Source organism: Tachypleus tridentatus, chromosome 7 (assembly GCF_004210375.1).
Source record: "Tachypleus tridentatus isolate NWPU-2018 chromosome 7, ASM421037v1, whole genome shotgun sequence".
In the NCBI taxonomy this organism is placed as follows: domain Eukaryota; kingdom Metazoa; phylum Arthropoda; class Merostomata; order Xiphosura; family Limulidae; genus Tachypleus; species Tachypleus tridentatus.
Genome location: NC_134831.1, coordinates 12,025,513 through 12,047,202, shown reverse-complemented (window position 1 = coordinate 12,047,202; position 21,690 = coordinate 12,025,513). Strand labels below are relative to the sequence as shown.

The 21,690-nt window shown below is 34.6% G+C and overlaps 1 non-coding gene and 1 pseudogene across 2 annotated transcripts in view; one reads left to right on the top strand and one right to left on the bottom strand.

The window, feature by feature from the left end:
- LOC143255123 (glutamate-gated chloride channel-like) overlaps positions 1 to 21,690 on the bottom strand; it is a 249,432-nt pseudogene that overhangs the window by 161,513 nt on the left and 66,229 nt on the right. The gene's annotated exons all lie outside the window — the stretch shown is intronic.
- On the top strand, positions 9,499 to 9,570 carry TRNAC-GCA (transfer RNA cysteine (anticodon GCA)). The gene has a single exon. It is a non-coding gene; the product is annotated as a tRNA-Cys (tRNA).

The following is a 21,690-nucleotide window of genomic DNA, read 5'->3' as shown; positions in this document are numbered from 1 at the left end:
CGCCAACTCTTGGGCTACTCTTTTACCAACGAATAGTGGGATTGACCGTCACATTATAACGCCCCCACGGCTGAAAGGGCGAGTATGTTTGGCGCGACGGGGATGCGAACCCGCGACCCTCAGATTACGAGTCGCACGACTTAACACGCTTGGCCATGCCGGACCAATGATCAAATAAAATTAATTATTATATTTATCCTTCTGTCAATCCCAAGCGTAAAACTAATTAGGTTCAATAATAAATACTGGAATATTAAAATAATTATGGTTATGAAGAAAAATATATCAAAATTAACTTGTGCAATTCCATAATTTTCTTTATATGTAATCACTGTTATAGATAATAAAATTTATACTGGAGTTACGTCAATAAAGAGTATTAATTATAAGTTATAAAATAAATAAAGATTTTTTTTCTTTCTTACCACATTATTCAAATATTTTATAAAAAAATTTCTAATATAAACACTGAATATAGAGGGCGCATTAAACATTTGTTTTTGAATTTCGCGCAACGCTACACAAGGGTTGTATGCACTAGCCATTCCTAATTTAGCAGTGTAAGTCCTCACACCCCGCCAACTCTTGGACTACTCTCTTATCAGCCAATAGTGGGATTGGCCATAACATTATAAGGCCCCCACGGCTGAAAGAGCGAGCATGTTTAGTATGACGGGGATTCGAACGCGCGACTATCCGATTCCGACGCCTTAACCCACTTAGCCATACTGGGCCCAAATCTTTTAACAACAAAAACCCTTAAGTAAGAGTATATGTGTTTTCTTATAGTAAAGCTACATTGGAGTATCTGCTGAGTCCACCGAGGGGAATCGAACCTCTGATTTTAGTGTTGTAAATCCTTAGAATTACCGCTATACCAATGGAGGACCCTTAAGTGATTTTGTGATTTTCTTATAGCAAAGCCACATTAGGCTATCTGCTGAGTCCACCGAGGGGAATCGACACCCTGGTTTTAGCGTTGTATATCCGTAGACTTACCGCTGTACCAGCGAGGGACAGGGCCCTTAAGTAAGTGGAAACAATGATAAACTGAGGAATGTGGATGAAATAGTAGACAAGGAAATAAATCACGTTTCCTCGTACGAGATTAATATACTTATTTTTTGTGACTTACTTTCAACATTCTAATATTTGTCATTTTATTTCTCTAATTCTCATTAATTGTTACAGGTGCTATTAACTGATACAATTTTCACAAACTTTCAAACTCTGGCACTTGCTGTTATTTAGTATATGTATATTTTAATTACAAGCCAAAAATTTAAACCATATATCTGCTTAACGGCCCGACATGACCAGGTGGTTAAGGCATTCGACTCGTAATCCGAGGGTTCCAGGTTCGAATCCCCGTCGCCTCCAAACATGCTCGCCCTTTTAGCCGTGGGGGCGTTATAATGTTACGGTCAATTCCACTATTCTTAGCAAAAGAGCAGCTTAAGAATTGGCAGTGGGTGGTGATGACTGGCTGCCTTCACTCTAATCTTACGCTGCTAAACTGGGGACGGCTAGAGCAAACAGCCATAATCTGTTTAAGAACTAGATAAAATACAGCGGCTCAATTTCTTGCTCGTCATATATGTTTTTTTAAACCTCATCAAAATTGTTAATAACTTTTCTCTCAACAATTTTTTTATATAAGTAGTAATAACAACATCTTAGTTAAGTTTATTTAAAAATTGAACATGCTAAGATTCTGTAAGGAGCAGAACCAAAGACTGGGTCACCTCTAGCCATGCGTTGTTAAAATGTGTATGTTCTCATATACAATACGCACACATATTATTTCAGTAAATCCAGTTAAAAAGCAGAAAAGATGTTTGAAAAGTCAGTTCGTATGATTACCAAGAAGCTGATATGTCTACATTTTTTTAATTTCGTTGCATATATCGTGTAGTAATTACTGGTGTCAATCTTGCTTGTAATACGCTTCAGGTCTAATTCCAATATCTTACTTAATGTTTGTTTGTTTTCTTGGAATTTCGCACAAAGCTACTCGAGGGCTATCTGTGCTAGCCGTCCCTAATTTAGCAGTGTAAGACTAGAGGGAAGGCAGCTAGTCATCACCACCCACCACCAACTCTTGGGCTACTCTTTTACCAACGAATAGTGGGATTGACCGTCACATTATAACGCCCCCACGGTTGGGAGGTCGAGCATGTTTGGCGCGACTCGGGCGCGAACCCGCGACCCTCAGATTACGAAGCGCACGCCTTAACGCGCTAGGCCATGCCAGGCCCATATCTTACTTAAAGAAAAAATTTACCGAACGAAAAATTTTCTACATTTTTTATAGTATAATCCGAAAGTCTACAAGAAAGCCATTGGGTAAAAAAAAATCAGTGAAAAACACAACATTTGACCGTCTTTTTGTTGAGTATCAACCAAGCTACGTCGTTACAAGTTATGAAGATGAAAGTTTAATTTCTTAAATGTTAAAATATGGAATACTAAATCTAGGACATCATAGACTGTCTTACCTTTCCTATGTGTAACAGTGATCTTGAAGTTGAATGTGTGTTGCGATACTTAGGAAAATGGTACTTAGGAAAATATTTCTACTTTAACTGAATAAAAAATGACGCATTCAATTCCGATTGGTTAGGCCTTTGTAAGAAGATAACAACACCGTGAACAGTACTGTAAACAAAACTTTCTGCTCCGAACAGCAGGTGGTGAAGATGTAGCTTCTTATAGAATTGGGTCAAGCTACTTTGACGGCCGGTTTCACGGTTAAAAATTATTCTCTCTGTTAACTAACTGATCAAGGGAGAGCCAAGCTTTGACAACAAGAACAAAAAAATCACAAAAAGTCGATGAACTTGTTTACAACGTATTATTGTGATTACGTATTAGTCACCAGACGTTCTCTGTCGTTGCAGTCATCAGTTAAGCCGTATTTCCGTACTCACACTTCTTCGGGAATGAACTTCACTTCTCGTCCACACATTTCAGTGTAAAGTCCACTGTTAAAAGTCTTCATTACTCCTTTCTGACTTACAAGGAGACGCGCGACCAAAAATGTCTACTTACGCGATCTCTTCTGGCACGTTATTAACCGTAATGAATTTCCACCTGACCGTAACGATGGTCTCGAGATTTTGCGCTCGCACAAGAAAACCGGTTTTTCGCAAGTCTTGTAGCCCATCTGCTCTGTGGACGACTCAGCTGATAGGAACAGTCGTTTGAGTTGAACATCCGGGATCTTCTGACCCAGTAGAAATGATATTGACTGACCAATCAGCAGCAAAGTATCCGTGCGTTTACCATCAAACGTACAGTTATAATCAATATCCGAAAAGAAGAAAGTCCGGACCTGCACGGGGCGCTCTTGCAGTCGCAAACATTAAATCTTGTTAAATGATATAAATATTTTCCCATATGTATTATTGTATACATATATTATGATTCCTTGTTTCGTGTGAACAAAATTATGTATACATTTATATTTCTCAACAACTATACTTCTATCATGGACATCATAACAGTAATTAGATTCCTGCTTTCTGTCATTTTATTCCCTTAGCAACTCGTCTGTGATAGATTGTAAAACAAACACGTTTAATGTTTCTTTACAGCAATTTGATTGGATGATTCATACATATCAGAATTATTCTATGTTTATTTGTAATATCGGCGAAAAATACACACAGCTACTACCGTTATCTAACATTATTTTATGCTGTCTAATGTAAGATAATATAATAAACACAATGAAAACAACTGTGACTTGTCTTTGAAAGAAAATTCGTCTATCCAGTCTTTCGCCTTCCAGCTTTTATGGGGACTATGAAGCTTGATCGGCATTATCTTCGATACTTCCCGAAAAACAATATTTAATTTACTCAATTTCTAAAACTTTAGAAGCAAGCATGAGACTTCAGAACAAAAAATACCCAATTTGATTAATGTTTCGCTTATCAACTTCTTTGTGGATGATTCATACAGCCCCACTGTGGGTAAAGAAGTCTAGGTGTTTAAAAGGCTAAAAATATGGTTTCAATACTTGTTGAGACAAAGAAAAAACAAGCCTCCATGTGTAACTTTGTGCTTAATAACAAACAGATTACAAGCTCAACTAATAACCAGTTTTCATATTTGTTATTTCTGTACTTTCAAGTATGACTTTTATTTCACTAGTTTTTCAAGTTAATCTGGCTTTTACTTCACGAATTATTTATATCAGTTTGATATTTATTCCAACTAGGTTTTCACCTCAGTTTGAAATTTATCTTACTAAGTTTTCACCTCACTTTGACCTTTATCTCACTAGGTTTCTCATTTCAGTTTGATCTTTATTTCTCTGGATCTTTTCCTCAATTTGCCCTTTATCTCACTAGGTTTCTCTGTTTGCCTTTTATCTCACTAAGTTCTTCATCTTAGTTTGATCTTTATTTCTATGTGCTTTCGTCTCAGTTTAACCTTTATCTCACTGATTGTTCACCTCAGTTTAAATTTTATTTCACTCGGTTGTCACCTCAATTTGACCTTTATTTCATTATGTTTTCATCTCAGTTTGAGTTTTATCTTACTAGGTTTTCCACCACAGCTTAACATTCATTTCATCAGATTTTCTTCTCAATTTAATTCTTTTATTTCACTAGCTTTCACCCCAGTTTGACTTTTATTTTAGGGAGTTTTCAATTCAGTTTAACTTTTACTTTACTTTGATTTTCGTTTCAATAGATTTTTAACTCAATAGACAGTTCTACTTTTAACTCGCTAGGTTTCTTTATTTCAGCTTGGTTTTACTGCCTTAGGTTTTCACTTTGGTTTGCACTTTAACATGCAATACTTTTAATTGCATGCTTCTTACTTCACACGATTTAACGACAAAATAACCTTTACTTTCCTAAGACTTCGCTCCCAGTGTATAATTTTGACACGGTTTTGACTCTGGCGATCTTAAATAAAAGGTAAGAACTTACTAATCAAAAAACGATGTGACAGTACCGCCAAAATTTTGGTTTCCTTCCCGAAACCTAAGAGACAATTAAATATATCTACTCTAGCACTAATATATCTGTAGTGCTTTATTTCTACTTGTATTACTTTTATTGATATATAAACTTCTGAGCTCTTTACAGATGAAATCTTTTGATGACAGATATGTGACATTCTAATGACACATAATGATACTTACAAACCAAGCATACATCTAAGCCAGTAAATATGTCACTCTGCTGTGTTTAGTTTTAGTTTTTCGACCTTAACTACACAATACTCGCGTGTAGATGAAACGGCAATATCAGAGAACCTTATAGTTTAAATATAACTATACTCAGTTTTTAGCTAATGGCCAAAGTAAAGATAGCCAACCATCATTGCCCTCTGTCATCAAAGATTTCTACTGTAGTTTCAACCAGGTAATGAGACTGACTGTTGATTTTATAACGCCTCAGTAGTATGACAAATTAGCTACAAGACTATGACCAATGTTCCTTTCGTTTTTAAATGCAAATCACTGAAATATTGTACAAAGATTCAGAGCAGGCTTCAAATTTCAACTAGAAATTTAACTCTGAAATATTATCAATGTTAATAAAAATTATTTTCTCTGGTTTAAGTCCTTGATGTCACATAATGCCTTTTCGGCCCCCAGAAGACAATTTGGTGTTAAATTTGTCATAAATAAAACAAGATTTAGACAACTGTCATATAAGTTTGTCGTAAAGTAGTATCGTGTTTAGACTGTCAGGAACGTTGTCTGAATTGCTGTAACTAAATGTGCGTTATCTCTGTGGCTGTAATGCTAAGAGAACATTATCTGTGTGGTCATAACGCTAGGACAGCGTCATCTATATGACCATAACGTTGGCGAGGGTTATATGTATGACTTTGATGCTAAGTTAGCATAATCTGAGTAACCATAACGTTGGATGAACCTTATCTGTATGACTACATCGGTAGAGAAGCGTTATCAGTGTGATCACAATATTAGATTTAGCGTTATCTATGTGACTACAGCGGTACGGAAGCGTTATCAGTGTAACCACAACATTAGGTTTAGCGTTATCTTTGTGACTATAATTCTAGGTATTCATTAGGGAAAAAAAAAAAATTATCTACCCTACATTTCTCTAACTAAACTCCCACTACATTTGCAATAGATTAGAGCCTGACTGTTTTACATATGTTAAGTTGGAACCTGACCATTCTATATAACTTAAGTTAGAACCTGACTACTTTACAGAACTCAAGTTAGAATCTAACTGCTTTACACAACTCAAGTTAGAACCTGACTACTTTACAAAACTTAAGTTACAACATGACTTAAGTGCTACAGAACTTAAGTTACAGCATGACTACTTTACAAAACTTAAGTTAGAACCTGACTACTTCACAGAACTTAAGTTAGAACACGACTAATTTACAAAACTTAAGCTAGAACTGACTATTTTAAGAACTTAAGTTAGAACATGATTACTTTACAGAACTTAGGTTAGAACATGACTACTTTACAGAACTTAGGTTAGAACATAACTACTTTACAAAACTTAAGTTAGAATCTAACTATTTTACACAACTTAAGTTAGAATTTAACTACGTTACACAACTTAAATTAGAACCTGACTATTTTACAGAACTTAAGTTAGAACTTAACCACTTTCCACGACTTAAGCTAAATTGCGACCTTACTGATAGCTATTATGCATAGTGCAAAAGTATTTAATAATCGTTTCTAGTCGTCGTTCATATGCTCCAGGGTATTAATTAATGTTTCGTGAATTCTGACCCTGTATTCTTGTTTCTCACGTCAAAATCCTCGAGTACAAATAAACAACTACATATTCCAGGTATTTAAATTACCGTTCATAATTGGTTTATTCCCAACTTTAAAACAGCTTGTGACAACGGTAATAAGCTACTAGAATCTTATAATATGGCCAGTTTTGTTATGTTTTTTATAATGTTGTTTGTCTAGCTCAAATAAATAAAATCTAAGTAAGTTTCGATCACTTTAGCACGTTTTTATAAGCAAACAATTTAATACACGTCAACTATCAACACGTGATCTAATTCTAGGCTGTTTGACTAACTAACGTGTAGCACATTATAAACGGTGCTTAACAATATTGTCAGAGTTCATCTACAGAAAAACATGTTCATTATAATACTTTAGAACAAGTTATATTCCTTCGATTGTTATATTGTGGTTTGTTTACACAGTTCAACCAAATCCACAGCTACTAATAAATGCCGGAGAACTAACATGAACATTTTATGTCTATTGCCAGTTAGTGGATTCTATTAAACACAAATATCACCTAATAAACGTTTTCATTGTCTCACTCACCATGTCTTTGGTTTTTTGTTTATATCCGGGTCTTTTTGCGGCATTGATATCTTTCAAATATAATCAACAAACAAGTCCTTCACAAAGAAAAAAAACGAAAAACATACAACCGTTTCGTGCAAAACTGTTAAAATTCAAGTCAATTATATTTTCAGAATTTTTTTTTTTCTTTTCTTAGTAATAGATTTGGAAGCAACGACCTTTTACTCTCCATATAATAATAAAAACGAAATTTTTATTTCTTCCATCTTTCCGCCATTGAAATGTGAGAGAACTATGACAGATTGATTGAAGCTGTTACGTTATGAAACGTCAGGGTAAGAACCAGAATGTGTAGCAATGAATGTATTGAAAGAGTTTTTCTGATGTCATGAAATGTGAGAGAACTGTGACAGATTGATTGAAGCTGTTACGTTATGAAACGTCAGGGTTAGAGCCAGAATGTGTAACAATGAATGTATTGAAAGAGTTTTTCTGATGTCATGAAATGTGAGAGAACTGTGACAGATTGATTGAAGCTGTTACGTTATGAAACGTCAGGGTTAGAGCCAGAATGTGTAACAATGAATGTATTAAAAGAGTTTTTCTTATGTCATGGAATGTGAGAGAACTGTAACAGAGTGATTGACGCTGTTACTAGTGTAATTATTTTGATGAACAACGTAAATTATCAGTGCAAACATGTAAGTTCTTATTACTAGCAGCAGGTTTCTGGTGGCTAAACTTGAGGGCTAAAAGAGCGTCGCGCATATAGCCCACTGTGCTGCTTTGCCCTCAGAAACACATAAGCAGTTTCCATATTTTTCAATATTACAGATTGGGTGAAATGCAACAATAAGATATAATTTTGAAGAAGAATCGAATCTATAGAAAAAAAGAATTATGGTTCAGGGAAATTTTTACTGTTTGTTATCTTACTTTAATTATGAAGTTCCGAAGACATTCAGAAACATTTATATGTTCTCTCTTCAGGTCGCTGGGACAACGACAAAATATTGGGAGAAATTTTTGACTTCTGATTCTTTGTCTCTGTTAATGTTGGTCCCAACCCGCAATTTGTAGATTAGATTAGAACAGAAAAAAGGACCAATCATAAAAACGAATCACCATCTCGTAGGAACACAGATCACAAAATAGCCTCAGCCAGAAACACGTCAGATCCTCACAAAAAAACTTACCTCGTCGACCTGAAGTAGGAACACGCAAATGTCCCTAAACATCGTCTAAACATATTATCCAATGTAAAATATATTGTTGTGAAGCCACACAGATTAAGTCCTTCTGCTAGCCATGTCTGTCACAAAACAATATATATTATGTTCATTTATTTTCTTTTTTAATTGTATTTAAATTTCGTAATAAAAATACAGCATTTTAAATTACGTTTATCATGCAGGATAAACTAAATATTCAACGTTCATATTATGTATCTGTCAGCTTATTCACAGACAGTTGTTTACATGTTATAAAATCTATAAGCTTCGTTCTTTACACTTAGTTCTTAATCATAGCAACCTTCTTAATCTATAATGTACACAACTTCAAACTAAATCGATTTTTCTTCTAAAGCTTATACAGGTTTCTACTGTTTAATTCAGAAGTAAATACTGTGTTCAGACGAAATATAAAAAGATGTCTACAAAACACAGTCGTTAGTTTTATGATTTAAGCGTCTTCGATTTTCTTGGTGCCATAGATTTCAACTTATGTTAAAGCGTCTCCCATAGTAACGCTTTTCAATCAAAGAAAGAAAAATAATAATAATGGAACTATTTTTCCATAATTAGGTTTAATATGCTACATCTTATACTTAATAATATTTTCCACTATTTTATAATATTGAAAGCAGGTAAACAAATGAGAAACAAAACAAATGTTCTTGAGATATAAAAGTAAAATGTATTTTGAGAACTATTAATCGAATTAGGACGAAATCAACAAATACGTATTCAGATCTTTGTTTGTGTCTCGACAGGTATTCGGCCGTTGCGCACAAGCTTGGAAGGTCAAGTTCTATTCAGAACTCTAACATATGTAGAAGTTACGTACTTTATATCAAAATGAAGTTGGTGTCTCACCAGAGTCCATGTAGCCACAACTGGTCATGATCTATCTAACGACTTGACCGGAATGTATTTGTATGGAATGGCGTGAATACCTATTTCATTCCAGAAATAATAAGAGAGGGTATAACTCAGTGGTAGAGCATTCGACTGCAGATCGAGAGGTCCCCGGTTCAATTCCGGGCATCCTCTATGTCTATCTTTTGCGCCCGGCATGGCCAAGCGTGTTAAGGCGTGCGACTAGTAATCCGAGGGTCGCGGGTTTGCATCCCCGTCGCGCCAAACATGCTCGCCCTTTCAGCCGTGGGGGCGTTATAATGTGATGGTCAATCCCACTATTCGTTGGTAAAAGAGTAGTCCAAGAGTTGGCGGTGGGTGGTGATGACCAGCTACCTTCCCTCTAGTCTTACACTGCTAAATTAGGGACGGCTAGCAGAGATAAGCTTTGTGCGAAATTCAAAAATACAAAAAAAAACTTATTTCATTCTCCAGGTATACAACTGTTAAACGGATAATTCCAGGAAGCAAATCGTGTGCACGTCGCTTGTGTTGCATTTTCAAGCGGAGATCCTCCCTTATTAGGTTTCGTATTGTTTCTTGGGGCACATGGACGGATTTGTCACTGACCTGTTTGTGTGTTTGTCGATTTTTGGCCCTTACAAGACGCCGCTCTTAGCTGACTACGGCTCGAAATAAACTTCTTGCAGGTCTCTTTCTGGATGGTCTTGGCGCTCCAAGTTGATCCAGATACTTTTATTGTTAATATTATTAAGTGCAAGAGATACGCCTCCTTAAACATAGTAAATCTTTTATTTGAACAATACTTTATGATATCAAAATATTGAAATTTTACCTGTAAAAGGACTGTTACGTACCCTTCTCATAAGCGATAAAGTTTTGATGACATCACACATTTACGCAAAGGCAAAAAAGAAAGATAAAATTCAGTTCTTGTACATTCCATTTCACTTCATATCGGCTGTGGTTGTTATGTGACTTGTTAATTTACATGTGCAATATTATTTTAATATAATGTACAAAAACTTCTGTAATATTATTTAATAATTTACAACAAATTTTAATAAAAAATAAAAGAGGATAAATTACAAAGTGTTCTTCCATTGAAAGTGTAGAAGATATAATTGTAAAATGAACTTGTAAATATTTATTGTAATGTATCCTGGCCGATTCGCAATATTCCGAAAATGATTTTAAACATAACTTTGAAATTTAGCCAAGCGTAAAGAGACAATAAATTCTTGAACACCCTCCACACAATTTTTTTCAGTGGTGAGAGCGCTATAACGCGACAGTAAATCCTTTTATTTAATTAAGATATGCCGTATAAACTGGTATTGCTGTCTGTTCCTCTCTTTTTGATCAACAGTTCCAACTTAGTTATGGTTTTGAATCTACTTTAGGAGATTTCTGACCTGGCTACTTGGACCTGGCTACATAAGTGTAGTTTATCATTAAAAATGCTCTCCCCCCGACACAGAGGCATATCTGCGGGCTTATAACGCTAGGTAGCGAGTTTCGATATCCGTGATCAGAGATATCCCATTGCGTAGCATTGTGCTTGGCTACAAACAAACAGCTTGAAAATAAATCAAATACCAAAACTTATCCATAAATTGGAAGTAATTTACTAACTTAATATCATATTTTATCTATAGATATTAGTTTATAAAATGTGTCATCTGTTATGATTGAGAAGTGAAAGGCTCTTGATAAACCATACGCAACTGGATTTTAAAAAGTAAGATAATATTAAACTTAATTTTCTAATACTGGTGCTCCTTAAGGCTTATTAAATTTACCATAACATTTGAAAGAAGTTCCTTATTTTCAGGTAATATGGAAAATAATTACGACTTACCATTATTATGTGTTCCAAATCACCGTTTTTACCTTTATATAGTTTGTTTGTTTTTAATAATCGTTTTGATTTCTTATTAGTTCCTTAATGACTCAACACTAAATTTCTAAGCTTACGATGCTAAAAATCATGCTTTGATACCTTTGGGAGCCAGAGTTCATATTGCAGCTTTATACTCAACAATAAATTAACTGATTTCTACCGTCCTGACAGTCAGTTTTTTCAGATATGCCCTCTTACTGAAAACCTAGTATATTAAAAGAGATTTGTTTTGAAATGCAAATCGCAACGAGGAATCAGACATAAATTTTTGTTCTAGCTTTTAAAGTTTATACCTTTAAAAGTGAAACAATACTTATTCTTCCATCAGAAAAAATTACAACAATTACACATAACAATTACTAAAAATATTCCTATATATATATAACAAATACTAGACAGACACCAACACTATCAGAATCATAACAATAATTACCAGACAAATAGCAAAACTATTAGAATTATATAAACGATTACTAAACAGATAGCAACAATATCATAAGTATACACACAATTGCTAGACAGATACCAACAACACAATAATTACATGAACAATTACTAAACAGATACCAACAACACCTTTCTGATTATATAACATTAATTCTGAGTTTTACCAGTCATATTCGAGTAGCTGACAGCCCAATATGACCATTGGTCATTTAACAATTGTCCTTATCACACATTTCCTTACATTGTCTAATAGATGACCTGAAATAAAACAACCGATTTAGCTTTGATTTTTTCTCATATGCTCACCTCCAAGTACATTAAAGTTACAAGTTTGATTTAAAACAGACAATTTGAATTCCACATTAAAAATAACTAACTTATTATATTATTCTTCGATAGTTTCAGAATAATTTTTTTTTCAGAACTAAAACATTGTTTGTAATCTTTGAAATTATTGTACAAATTCTGAAAGTAAAGAATTGAAACAAAATCCTTGACAATAGATTTGCATTTATAATAGTCGCTTTTTCACTGGCCCTTTATTCTAATTAAACAGTTGTTTTGGCTCAAAATAAAGAAATCTTCTTCTAGTCATATTAAAATAAACCTCGAAACATAACATTATACCAGAGCTAAATGACCGACTCGTCAAAAACAAAAACCATAATGAAAGCAAAATTCAGTCCGGTAGTTTAAGACGTCGTGCTGAAATCAGACAGACAAGAAAAGACTAATAGTCCAAAGGGAACTTGCTGACTAGAAGATGGATATAGCGTCAGATTTCTAGCTGATTACTGCTTACACCTTAGAAGTTTTTTTTCTGAAGGAATGTCTTGAAATTGATGTCTTTTTCAGCACTCTACTATACAAAATAGACTCTACATTTGTTTACAGTTTTGACAGTGCAGTATTTCGATTTATGAGTGAAAATAAAATGGTATTTATGAATACAAAAATAAGGTAAATAAACATATTTCAATTCACACACACTGAAGCCTCTATATAAAATGGTCTTCAGTATTTCACTTTCGTATTTGTAAAAATATTATATAAATTTCTTTTCAGAGCTTTAGTTTCGTACGTACAAATTGTGCTTTACGGAAATTGTTTTCTTGTTATAATTCTTAAAAGAACAATTAAATTGTAAAATAAAAATACGAGAGAGAGAGAGAAGACAAATAAATGCAGTAGCAAAAATATAGAATTAATGTCTTCTTTAGATTTAAGATTAAAAGGTAAAATGGTAATTACTTTCTTGAAAATACATCACTTCAGTTTTGTTATCACAGTCAGGCATTTTAGGGATGGTGCTCTGTGTTTTAATACATATTTATAAAATTTTGGACATGTTACTTTTAAACGGATTTTGATACGCAAATAAACAACTCACACGAAAACTATAGCGGATATAAAATCGACGTAGAGTGGAATGTATCAGAACTACATTTTAATATTGCTTGGCGTTCGTATAGGTGATATGATGCCACAAAAAATTAACCCTCTTCTCTTCAGAAGGGTTACGTTGCACCCCTTTCCAACGCAAAATATTCATACACTCAGATCATAAGAACGTGTTCTGGTCAAGAATTTAGAATTTTAAAGTCTTGAATAACTCTTGTACTTAATGGTATTGGAAAGAAAGGAATATGAATTAACTTGGGGTGCCAGTACCCTTCAACAAGAGACCTGCAATAAGTCGTATCCTAGGCGTAGTAAGCAAAGTGCGATGTCGTAAAACAAATGTTAATAAGAAAATGTAAAGGTCAGTATAAAAAAATTGTCCATGTTTCCTAGGCAAAGGTAGGCAAAGTAATCAACAATATAAGGCTCTCTGTCATGCCTCTAATTCAACCACTACATGCCTGAAACAACTGTAGAATGAAATGAATATTTATGCTATTCCACGAAGTGTCTAAAGATTTCTGTGTACAGTCGAACTTCAGAAATGGATTATGGAAAAAACACATGGAGACGTGGTGTAGTTTGTACATGACAATCTTACGATGGAGCTTTTCACAGTGGAAACTATACTGCAGAACTAGTGTCAATATGCACGGTTATCAGAAAGAGAGGCACGTAAATTATAGTGATACGATGAGGATCTTAAATTGTCTAAATATAATGTATTAAATCTTCTGTATAACAAAATTCTTGGTACTGTTTTTCATTACTAATGTGAATATAAGAAAACACAGTTTCTTTTTCACAGCTTATAGTAAACAAACCTCTTTAAAAATATATTTTTGTTTAAGTTTACGCTTTTTTATTTTATCTGTTTAAAGATATCCGAGAATGTACTAGACAAAAATTCTAAACTAGAAGACATTCAAATCTATATATTTCGTTCTAGGTGTATTTTGTTTCATTCAACTTTGAATTAAATCATTAAAAACCAGAAAATAAAATTTGCCAATCGATATGAGACCAGGAGTGGCTTGGTAGTACGAGTGCTGGGCTGTGGATCGATGCGTCTGTACACTTGGTTCAATTTAACCTGAAAAAGTCCTTATAGCGATGGTTGTTTCTGTCTAATTGGCTGCCACATAACCAGTAGATCAAAGTTAAGAACGGTTAAAAAACCTGTTTCTTGTTGGTATCTAACCCAGTTGTTTAGACTGCATATGCAAAAGGTGACGTTAAAATTGAAAATTCTAATTAAAGGATTTTTTTTTTATTTTACAAACATAATCAAAACTAAATTCGCTTAAAAGTTCACTAGATATTCTGCTTAAATATTAAACTTCAACTTCATAGCGTTTGTGATGTGGCGTGTAGGTGTGAAAATTAATATTTCCTGCCTGAAGTTTAAAGGTTTATAACAATTAAAACCAAGTTTCGATACCCGTAGTTTTGTGATTAACAACAAACTAGCAGTGAAATCGTGTTTTAGAACGACTCTTATTATTTTTGAATAAATTCAGTAATGGTAAGACTCAGAGGAAATAAGCAGTGAGAAAAAGCAGCCTTAGTGCGAGAAACGTAAATAGTAGCTTTCAGTAAATACTACATTAGAATCGATTTTCTATATTTCTTTTTGCTTTAAGAAGATATGGGCATTTCTACTCCTGGTGTCAAAACAGACAACTATGAATGGAAATGTGTGGTCAGTCATTCGTTGTGTTTTAGTGGTAATTTCGAGTCCTCATAACATTAAAATTAGGGTTTCGATTTCTATGATGGTTACCGCTCAACAAACAAACAAATAGTTGCTCCAAGTATTAACTGACATCGAACGAAATAAATCACCTCAGGTCTAATTCAGACACAGTGAAAACTGTTTTCATTGGTTCGGTGTGCAATAAACGCCGTCAATTTTCAGAGAACTATGTGGATTTTTGAAAATTAGATGTCTCGGCATGAACGTAACTTTTAGCACATAATGAACTAAGCGACATCGTTCATCATGAGAATTGAATCCTGAGTTTTAGTGGTACAAGCCTCAAAGCTTTCCGCTGAGCCAACGGAGAACTGTAGTATCTGGTATAAGCTATTAGAGACAAAATAAAAAATAAAAGCGAATTCCACAGACTTTTAACAGTCTACTTATTGGCCTACTTACAAAATTTCAATATCTAAAGTTTTTAGAAAAATACAGCTCAAGTGTATGTCATACGCATCACCTTGAAACATTTTACGACAGTAATAAGGTTGTGGTTCAATAAATATGCAAATTGGAATTCGATACCTGCAGCGGGCTCAGCGTGGATAGCCCATAGCATAATTTTGCGCTTAAAAAGAAACAGTCGTCTGCAAAACCCCACATTCTTGTCTATGATTACACGCTGTCATCTACTCTATGTAGTCTGTAACTCGCAGCGTCAACAAAGACTAAACTTTAAAACAAACAAAACAGTGTTTACTTTGTACTCGTGCGCACGTGCCAGGACTAACGTGAAGGTTTTAATGAACGCTTATATCGAACAACAGCGATGTTAAACTCCCAAGTAAATAACATTTCAGAAATTATACAACAGTGCTTAAACTTGGAATACTTAGGAAATTAAAAAAATGGCTCTTTATCTCTAGAAATCAGAAAGAAAAGTTTGATAATGCTTTCTCGTTTGTTTATTTTTTAAATACAAGTATTCGTTATCTTTAAAGTTTGAGTATTTTCATAACAATTTAATTTTATTTTCACTAATCTATGTGGAATATCAGAAAACAGAGGAAAAATACTCTGTTTTATCCTTTTACTTATAAATTCAATATAACGAATATTGAAGTTTGTTTGTTTAAACAAAGTCCATGCAGTTTGTTTGTGGAATGGGAAAAGATTTAAACTCGTGGCCTTTTTACGTTACTTCTACTAAGCTGCTACACTGTGTTTTTTGAACTCTATTTTTGTTTATTATTTCTAAATCTATTACTCCATTGCTGCTGATTATGCTTTAGAAAATAGTGCATTTACTGGTTTACTGCTACTACAACCGTCGCAGATAGGAACTAGATGCACCTTAGTATTAAGCTCTGAGAACACGCAGATGGTTATACTTGGAAAGCCCATCAAGTGGAAAATAATGAATGAATGGCCTTACCGCTTTTCTGTGGCGAAGCGGATGCTCCGCGAGGGTGAAAGTGTGGAAAATTGATGCTAGGTGAGCTTCTGATAATACAAATAAATAAACACAATTCTTGTGAGTCGTAATATGTTTCATAAAAATGTTTTTCTTGTTGTTTCATTTGTCAATTTTAAAAACAACGTAGTGTACTGTTGCTTGCAAGTTTAAAACTTTATAAATTAATTCACTGTCTTTCCAGATATATTTGTAATCGTGAACTCGTCATTGTAAACCATATAAGTGGGGAATAAAGTTTTTGTTCGATTTTATTGTTTTTTTTTAATTTAGCGCAAATCTACACGGAAGCTATCTGCATTAGCCGTCCCTAATTTAGTAGTGTAAGACTAGAGGGAAAGCAGCTAGTCATCACCACCCACCGCCAACTCTTGGGCTACTCTTTTACCAACGAATAGTGGGATTGACCATCACATTATAACGCCTCCATGGCTGAAAGGGCGAGCGTGTTTGGTGCGACGGGGGAGAATAAAGTAATAAGTAATTTATTTAATTCTAAATATATTTATCAAAACTATTGTGACTTTGTTTTAGAAAAGATTGTTTGTTTGTTTTTAATTTCGAGAAAAGCTTAGAGTGGATTATCTGCACTAGACGTCTCCAATTTTGCAGTATAAGACTAGACAAAAGGTAGTTAGTAATCACCACCCACCGTTAAAGCGTAGGCTACTCTTTTACAAACGAATAGTTGGATTGATCATAACATTATACCGCCCCCACGACTGAAATGGCGGGTATGTTTGGTGGGAGAGAAATCCTAACCCACGACTCTCAGATTGTGAGTTGTGCGCCCGAACCACCTGGCCATGCCGACATTTTAGAAAACAAATCAATGCGAGAAATATAATTTTACAAAACTCCTTTGTTTGTGCCTTATATGACTAAGCTGTTTCGTGGCTCTATTTTATAAAATTAATATTGCTATAAAATACTTTGTTGTTGTTCGAATTATCTCCGTTTGTTAATAAAAAGAAAATAAATAAAATATTCTTCTAGTCTCTGTTACTTTCCTGTATTTTTTGCCAGCTCCGAACAATGAAGCGACCTCTTTACAGCTGATACAAACATTAATCGTTTGAGTTTTACCTATAGAGTCTCAATACAACACACTCGCGTCTCAAAGCATACGATAAGGGTTAACTTCCTATTAAATAACAGATTAAGTCCAAGCAATAACTGTACAGCCGAACTCCATTCTCGTGAAAGGCACGTAGGCGTTCCTCAACCATACTGCTGGTTCGTTGTATAAACACTCATCTAAGAACATTTACCCAGTATACATGTTTGGTGCTATAAAATAAAATGGCGTCTCGGCAGTTGAAACTGTATAAACACTAAAAGTTCAATCGTTTTTACGACAGTTTAATTTATTCATTCTATCCACGTCTCTTCGATTGCTGGCCTATTCGACATTGTCATAAAAAATATACACTGATATACGAATACCGAAATATCACTTTTGTATTTGTTCAAATATTTTTTTAATAACATTTGTTGTTGTTCTTTTAAATTACTGAAGGCCCGACATGGCCAGATAGTTAAGGCACTCGACTCGTAATCAAATCCTCGTCACACTAAACATGTTCGCCCTTTCAGCCGTGTGGACATTACAACGTGACGATTAATCCCACTATTCGCTGCTTAAAGGGTAGCTCAAGAGTTGGCAGTGGGTGGTGATGAATAGCTCCTTTCCCTCTAGTCTTACACTGCTAAGTTAGGGACGGTTAGCGCAGATAGCCCTCGTATAGCTTTGCGCGAAATGTAAAATAAACCAAACAAACAGTTTATTTAAATTGTAATATATATTTTAACACCACAGAATTATGATGCATTTTATTTTGTGTTACAAATTCTTTGTAATATCTATACGCCAGGGATTTTGTTTGTATCCCCGTTTCAATATACACCTAAACTTCAGTAGTAAGTTTCAACCCAGAATGAACAGTAACTGGAAACCGTAGAACTTGAGATTAATAAATTATAAACATCCCCTCCATGGTAGAGTTAACCCTCAAACGACAATTCTAAATGGTTAATTGCAGTTTATAAGTCTGAAGTGTCCAACTGGCTGACCCTGAAATCATTGGTTAATTATGTAGAATCAGCAAGTGAGATACTTTTCTTTTGACCCTCAAATTACTTATTTCTTTTTTTAGCAGTCACCATTCTTATTTCTGAGCTACTGTATAGGTATATATGCTGTAGCTTAGAAATAAGAATGTTTTGTTTTGATTTTGGTTTGTTTTGAATTTCGCGCAAAACTACTCAAGAACTATCTGCGCTAGCCGTCCCTAATTTAGCACTGAAAGACTAGAGGGAAGACAATTAGTTATCACTACCACCGCTAACTCTTTCACCAACGAATAGTAGGTTTGACAGTCACATTATAACGCCCCCACGGCTGAAAGGGCAAGCGTGTTTGATGCGACGGAAATTCCAACCCGCGACCCTCAGATTACGAGTCGAACGCTTTAACCCACCTGGCCATGCCGGGCCAATAAGAATTACTTTTGTGGTTAGAATGTTCTCATAGCTGGAAGTGCAGGGCCTTGACAGTCAGCTACACAAACCGCTAGTCCACATTCTGATATTTTACCAACGAAAACGACACTTGAACACGCAGGTTTAGTCTTATATATACTTATATTGCCATGAGAAGTTCAAATCATGATAACCCATAAAGTTTTAATTATGTTGTCTTTGAAAGCAAAGATCTTTCTTGTTCATTTATTTACAACATACTTCAGATCTATCACAAGAGAAATAACCACGATTTTTCAAATAGCGTAAGTGCGAGATTCCTTTTGTGCGTATTTATTCGTTTATTTTCAATGGTGCCCTCCATCATTGTAAGATGTAACGAGTACAAAAAGTTCCAAATATTTAGTTTAGACTCATCAAAAATTATGGAACATGTCATTTAATTCTGTCATACAAGTATCTCAAAGCACTATTAACGTGTGGCCACTTTTATTATGTCAATAGAGATAAAAGAAATTGTTGATGTGGGGATGATATTAGAAATGAACTCCAGTGGCACAACGCTATGTCTGCGAACTTACAACTCTAGAAACTGGGTATCGATACCCGTGTTGGACAGAGCACAGATAGACCATTGTCTAGCATTGTTCTCAACTTCAAACAAACAGGCATTAAAAATAATATGGACTGACTGAAACACAGGACAAAAGACCTGGTATTTATCTGGTTTGATTGTTTGTTTTTTGAATTTCGCGCAAAGTTACTCGAGGGCTATCTGCGCTAGCCCTCCCTAATTTAGCAGTGTAAGACTAGAGGGAAGGCAGCTGGTCATCACCACCACCACCCAACTCTTGGGCTACTCTTTTACCAACGAATAGTGGGATTGACCATCACATTATAACGCTTCCACTGCTGAAAAGGCGAACATGTTTAATGCGACCGAGATTCGAACCCGCGAATTACGAGTCGAACGCCTTAACGCACTTGGCCATGCCGGACCATCTGGTTTGAAGTGTTACTATATAGCTGAACTGTTGGGATAAGTCACAGTAAATCACCTGTTTTGAAATGTTAATTTATGGCTAAAATGTAGGTATAAGTCACAGCAAATCACGTGTTTTAAAATGTTACTCTACGGCTGAGCTGAAAGGAAACGTCACAGTGATTTACGTGTTTTGAAATGGTTTTTCGTTACTGAACTGCAGGGAGTGTATGTGTGTTTTCTTATAGTAAAGGCACACTGGGCTATCTACTGAGTTCACCAAGGGGAATCGAACCCCTGATTTTAGAGCTATAAATCCGTAGACTTACCGCTGTACCAGCGAGGGATAAAATTGTAGAGAGAAGTCACAATAATTCACTTTCTCTTTATGGTTGTTATAATATAATAATTATTAAATATAGTTTTTCGCATTAGTTATTTTAGTTTTAACTTTACAAAATTAACAATACATCATATAATAATTTTATTAATTCGTAGATTTAATTTTCTATATATTTTTTCTTCTTATGTCCTTTTGAGAGTAAAACGTGCCAAAAAGATGATTTTTGGTGACTGTATAAAGTCAGATATATATTTAGTAACTTTAAGAAAAGTGCTAATGCCTTACAAAAATACATTACGACAAAATGCAGTATGAACGATTGTGAATTAATACCACAGTTTATTCTTTATTAGCACTGATTATGTTTGAATGTATTTTAACACGTGTATCTGAAGATTTTCGTGGATTGTAACGTAAATAAAAAATTAAGAACCATGACAAACATGAAGGAATCCCCAGAGTGTATCTGCTTCTGTAAAATGTAATATCACAGCAAATAACACTGAAATTTCAACTCTGTGTTTAAAGAATTTTCTCTTTTTTATAAATGATTCTGAAAAGCAAATGACGGTGGGTTTCAAACAAACACTTGTGTTATTTGAAACAATTTTAAATATATTTCTACATTGACAAAGTTATTGAGGAGGTTCATATACAGACAACGGTAACTTTGCTTGGTCTGTGAGCCTCCATATATGGGTGCTAACACTTGTCACAATAATTAAATATATACGGTGGAATAGACCGCCACTTCTTGCACAGCAGCTCAAAGTGTTGCAACACTTATCTCACAAGTAGAGTTCCTAAACGCTACAAAGTGCCAAAAGTACATTTTAAAAGTGATATATTTCAAATCACCGTCCGATACACTTTGAAGGAAGTGCTGTCTTTTCTCATAAATTTTCATCTAGCAGTTTCCCATCCTCCTTAATGGTTGCAAGTGTACTAAGTCTCACATCACCATACTACCATACCACTATTTAAGGTTATCAAACCAGAACTCGTCTATCCAAAAGAAACAATGAAGAGCGAGATTCCATTTCGTTGTTCTTCTCTGGCGACACAAGTTAAGACTTTTCTACCGGTCTGACATTTTCCCTGAAACACATGTTAAGTCTTCTTTGTTCAAACTAACACATCCCTTGGTAAAATTTGTTAACTGTTTAAAATCGATAAAACATTTTATTCGTTCTCTATTTCGTCAAAACCAATGCTTTGCAATCGACACATCAGTAGGGCAATGTTCTTATTTTTGCACATTGACGTAAATATATTACTTTATTGGATAAATAGCTGTACTAACTAAAGAAAGATATATAACGTAGTCAACAAAAATATCATATTCAAAAATGATTAAAAATCGCGTTCTGAATACATTTAATACATACTGTTGATAAAAGGTTACATAACTACGGTAAATACACCTAGGATCCACTGACATTCATTTCATAAACATTTAGGTCGCACAAAGCTATACATTTAGCAGTGTAAGACTAGAGGGAAGGCAGGATCCACTCTTTACCAACGAATAGTGGGATTGACATTCATTTCATGAACATTTAGA